General features: G+C 35.4%; 1 long non-coding RNA gene across 1 annotated transcript; it reads left to right on the top strand.

The window, feature by feature from the left end:
* The first annotated feature begins 438 nt into the window (after positions 1 to 438).
* LOC112045623 (uncharacterized) lies at positions 439 to 1,818 on the top strand. Its single transcript, XR_008251610.1, has 2 exons — positions 439 to 1,414; positions 1,536 to 1,818. It is a non-coding gene; the product is annotated as an uncharacterized LOC112045623 (long non-coding RNA).
* Positions 1,819 to 6,031: the final 4,213 nt, after the last annotated feature.

Raw genomic sequence — 6,031 nt, 5'->3', positions numbered from 1 at the left:
ACCTGACCATCATAGATGTGCATGAAGTACCCACTAAATTTAGTCACGAGCTAGCTTCCTCTATAGGCCAAGAAACTGATAGTCATACACAACTTATGTTTTCCTTTGAAGTCTTAGCTAGAGTTTTTGAAGAACAATTCAAATCTAATGACGTCCAGAAACTTATCACAGACAAACGTAGAAAATTTGATCTAATATTTTATGAACCATGGGCAAGATCTGTTCTTGGTTTCTCACATTTATATAAAGCTCCCGTTATAGAATTTAGTTCACTTGCTGGGTTCTATGATATATACGATGAAGTAGGAGCTGTGTCTCATCGCCTATTTTATCCTTTTGTAACCAGGCAAAGACTGTACAATCTAACTATATGGGAAAAAATATCAGAACTATATAAACAGATTTCATTAGAATATTCATATTCAAGGTAATAAAGATATTGTTTTATTAGCAAATTAATACTTACTTATTAAGGATATTCGTATTTAAAGTTATCTGGTTATAGTCATCTTATTTTTGCGAAGACCATTCATGTCTAATGTGTCGGTCTTGTCTGTTTGTCTGTCCTTAGAGACATTTAATAAAGATCAGTTTGTGAAATATACACAAACTGAACATAAATAGGTGGTTACGTGCATACGTTATAAAATGAGAGCAGTATCATAACAAAATACAAGATGTATATAATTCGGAAAAGGAATTTCGTACAAATTCCTTGAATTGAAAATTAGTCAGATTTAAGTCTCTTAGATCGGTAACAAGTTAAAAGCAATTTTCAAATCCAAGTTAGTATTTGTAGCTCGCAATAACTTATATTTGGCCGGTTTTTTGAAGTAATAACTTCTTATAGAAGGCTAAACTGCTTCTTCACTCTGTCTGTCTTCCCTTTCTTTTACACATACGGCAGCAGGTTTACATTCCGAGACGCAAACGTTTCTTTTTTAATTTTTAAACTAGAAATTGGTAGGTACTTGTACATTAATTGCAATATTGTCTTTTATTGTTTGTTTATATGCAGGAATGAAAAATTGTCAAGGTCACTGCTTTAAAATCTTTTAATTCTGTAAATTTTGTAAGACATTAAGACGATTCCAATTTTAATTTTTTATTTTTTTATTGTTATATCTACTACTTTTGTGGAAGTTACATTAATTTTATTAGTTAGGTGTTTTTCTTTTTTCAGGACCTCCAATCCTATTTGGATGCTTCCAAAAATGGGGTTATATACATGAGTTTTGGCTCGAGTGTTCAACCATCGATGTTATCTGACCGACCGGTGATGTATTAATTCAAGCCATGTGAGAATATCTTATAGATTTAGATTTTGCAGACAGTGTTGTTTCTTGTGGTCCTGTCAGAAATGTCTTAAATTAAGACAACACCGGCTAAGCACCGCCTTCATACTGATCAGCAGGTAGAACATATTATGATGTTATTTTTCGCTTTTTAGTTTAGTGGGTACGTTTTTAGGTTTTGAAGTCGGATGTATTTTTTTTTGAAGTCGGTTAATGATAAATTGATTATTTTTGTTGCAGTTATCGTGAAAACTTGGTGAAGCTTCGTAATATTTTGACTGATCAGCAACTCTCGTCTCTGGAACGCGCCGTGTGGTGGACCGAGCATGTAATAAGACACGGTGGGGCAGCACATTTGCAGGCTGCAGCAGCACACATGACCTGGACAAATTACTATATGTTAGACTTACTGTTGCTATTACTGATGATCTTGCTAATTACCATACTGTTACTAACACTTATAGTACGTTTAATCTTTAAGAACATTACAAAGTTTATAGCTATTAAAGTTAAGAGAAGTTGATTTAGATAAGTAGTTTTATTTATAACTAGCGGACCCTTGTGACTTCGTCCGCGTGAAACCCTACCCCTACCCTAAGTATCCTATGTCCGTCTCCTGGTTTTAAGCTGTCTCTCCACCAATTTTCAGCCAAATCGGCCCAGCTGATCTTGAGTTCTAGACACGGTTTTCTTTTATAAATAGAATTGTTTCTGACGATCTTGCTAACAACTATTATAATATTACTTATATAATACGTTTAATCTTTAAGAATATTACAAAGTTTATAGCTATTAAAGTTAAGAGAAGTTGATTTAGATAAGTAGTTGTATTAATAACTAGCGGACCCCTGCGACTTCGTCCGCGTGAAACCCTACCCCTAACCTAAGTATCCTATGTCCGTCTCCTGGTTTTAAGCTGCCTCTCCACCAATTTTCAGCCAATCGGCCCAGCCGATCTTGAGACACGACACTAGACACGATTTTCTTTTATATAAATGGATTAGTGTTTCTGACGATCTTGCTAATAAGTGTTATAATATTACTTATATAATACGTTTAATCTTTAAGAATATTACAAAGTTTATAGTTACTAAAGTTAAAAGAAGTTCATTTAGATAAGTAGTTTTATTAATAACCAGCGGACCCCTGCGACATCGTCCGCGTGAAATCCTACCCCTACCCTAAGTATCCCATGTTCGTCTCCTGGTTTCAAGCTGCCTCTCCACCAATTTTTAGCCAAATCGAGTTCTAGACACAATTTTCTTTTATACAAATAGATTTGTGTTTCTGACGATCTTGCTAATAACTATTATAATATTACTTATAATCTTTAAGAATATTAGAAAGTTTATAGTTATTAAAGTTTAAAGATGTTGATTTAGATAAGTTTTTTTAATCATCAGATAGAATTTATACTAATATAATAAAGCTGAAGAGTTTGTTTGTTTGATTCAACGCGCTAATCTCAGGGACTACTGGTTCGATTTGAAAAAATCTTCGATTCGAGTTCGATAGCCCATTTATCGAGGAAGGCTACAGGTTATATATTATCCACATATTCCTACGGGAACGGGAACCACGCGTGTGAAACCGCGCGGCGTTAGCTAGTAGCATTATAAATTCAGACTAGAAGCAGCACACATGACCTAGACAGAGTAGGTACTACATGTTAGACTTACTGCTGCTTTTACTATAGATTTTGCTCACAACTGTACTGTTTGTTGTGCGTATGAATAATATCAATATAGAATTCAAACAAAATATACGGCTTTATTTCTCGTCGTCATCACCCCATATTCGGCTCACCGCTGAGTTCGAGTCTCCTCTTAGAATGAGAGGGATAAGGCCAATAGTCCACCACGCTGGCTCAATGCGGATTGACACACTTCACACACGCAGAGAATTAAGATAATTCTGGTATGGATAAATAAGGTATGCAGGGTTTCCTTACGATGTTTTCCTTTACCGATTAAGACACGTGATATTTAATTTCTTAATTTCCCGTTCTTACGTTTCTTACGTTCCCGTAGGAATATGGGGATAATATATAGCAATATATAGCCTTTAGCCTTCCTCGATAAATGGGCTATCTAACACTGAAACAATTTTTCAAATCGGACCAGTAGTTCAGTAGCGCGTTCAATCAATCAAACAAACAAACAAACTTTTCAGCTTTATAATATTAGTATAGATAACGTGTATAATCTATACTAGCCGACGCCTCGGGGTATATATTATAACGCGGCTTACTTATCAGAAAATAATTTTCATAAACGTTTCAGTAGACCCTACGAATACAAGTATCTACAGAAACACACAAACACTCAAACTCACAACCTAACCTATTTATAATATTAGTATACATTTATATTGAACTGACGCAAGGGACGCCTTATTCAATTCAATAGTTAATTTCTTTTAGTAAGAATTTGTCAATGTAGTCGCTTTTACATACTTTTATATCCCGTGTCTCTGCAAAGTGCTGACAGAATGAATTGATTTACCCTCAACGTTTCTTGGTAAATTATTAACCTACTTCGCTTCCCACTTCGTGTTTGGGTTATGAGATTACCTTTCGATAAAATCGTCTGAGTTTTGGGAAAAGCCAACGCAAAATTCCGACTGGATCGTATAATGGATGACTCGCTTTTAAAAACAAAAAATCATAATCTATTGTTGATTTTCATGTTTTTCTGCACAGTGAATATTAAAGTTATTATTGTACTGTAACTGTAACTAATTTATATATTTAGTATGCGATGTTTTAATACTTGATATGTCATTAGTGAAGATAGTTTAGGAAAATAAATATCACGTGTCTCAAACGGTGAAGGAAAACACCTGCATACCCGAGAATTTTCTTAATTATCTGCGTGTGTGAAGTCTGCCAATCCGCATTGGGCCAGCGTGGTGGACTATTGGCCTGACCCCTCTCATTCTGAGAGGTGACTCGAGCTCAGCAGTGAGCCGAATATGGGTTGATAATGATGTCATAGTGATATAAAACGCCATTTATAGTCAATAAAAAATTTAAATGAAACATAAAGCTTTTGATACGAGAATGCTTCTAACCTTCGCCATTAATCTGTGCTTAAATAAGACTGGAACCCAGGTGCCTTTAAAGAGCTAGAATTTAAGAAAACAAAAGAAGAAACCGCCTCATTGAACAGCGGTGCAACCGTCGTGCTCATTTCCATTCAAAGGTGGATTTATTGTTCGGTATTTCATTGATCATTTCTAAAGGCTATTGAGGTATTTGTTATGGAAAAGGAACTTTGAATTAAAAATATCTCGACTCGATGGACGCTGTTTTTAAAAACGCAGCATTAAAAATGTTAGGCTGATGTGTTTGAGTAGTTGTAATGTTTTAATTACTTAATCATTGTACTGTAGGAAATAGTAGTCTGAGACGGATATGACGTCGCTCGATATCGTGATGGCTTGTGTCAAAAAAAGGTGGCGCGACTTGTTTCCGTAAAGAGTAGGGAGTTAGAAAGGGGTAGCGATCGGTTGGCGGGAACGACTTGCGATATAAGGCACTCGTAGTAATCATACATTTAATATGGACTCGCCGCACACTGTTTAAGCCGGTGGCCGCCACATGCTACAATCGCCGCTGCTCGGTTCTTGTGGTCCGCACCGGCCACTAAACGCCGACAAAGAACACCGCAATACGCCACTCACGTGATTATGATACTCTTGTATGGGTTAAAAAAGTAGTAGCCACCGACCATAAGTGTCGACTACCGGCCACAAATGGCTGTCGCTTGCTTTAGCTACTTTTGTGGCCCTTTCTTGCTTCTTGTAGCGGCGTTTGTGATACTTGGTAGGCGTCCACTCATACACATCGTATGCATTGGACGCATCGATCGGCGAGCGCCTACCGATACTCGTAATAATTGTAGACACACAACTGTATATTAGATTTGTAAATATTTATAGTGATAAACTGGTCCAAAACGGAACTTATGTGGTGTCACGACTAATAACACTTTGACAACCTTTTTGAATAATAAACCGAATTTTACACAAACCGCAAAATTGTTACCACATACGTTTCCGAAAAAAAGTCGTTTAAAAGGTAAACCTGTGTTTTATTGTACCTGACCCTTCCAAAGTGTTCTTCGATCTGGATTATTACTGTATATTCCATCGCTAAATATGTTGAACCTTAAGGATGTTTATTACTTATTTTTAAAATTACCTTATTCAACTTACTTATTTATGAACAATTTTGCTATCCTGCATGATATTTCAATAATACTGTGCATTATATTGATACAATCTACGATCGCTGGTGAAGTATTTATAGAATATTTGCACAGTATAGATGACATTTCAATACCTTTTGAATTGCGTTTAATTGATAACTCTTATCTATAAATCTGAGTACCAATTAAACCTATTATATCGTCGATTTGAGAAAGGGCCAAGTTTGTTACAAATATCGTAGGAGGTTATTTCCTCACACATTAATTGCTATATGGCATCCAAATTTCTTACAACATACAAATTCTAGTTTCGCGAGCCTTTAAGTAAACTTTACTTTTTAGACTTTAAAAACATAAGACAAGTTGAAACATTCTAAGCATCTATAACATGATTTTTCATGAAATTGTTAAGTCTGGGTGCTCAATTGATGTTGATTATGTAATTTAAAAGGCGAATGTAGACAAATGATATATCTATCGATCGATCGATTGAATGATATATAATCACCGTGCGATTTGATATAT

Source organism: Bicyclus anynana, chromosome 2, assembly GCF_947172395.1.
Source record: "Bicyclus anynana chromosome 2, ilBicAnyn1.1, whole genome shotgun sequence".
NCBI lineage: Eukaryota > Metazoa > Arthropoda > Insecta > Lepidoptera > Nymphalidae > Bicyclus > Bicyclus anynana.
Note: the sequence above shows the minus strand (reverse complement) of the source record. Positions and strands in the feature narration are given on the sequence as shown.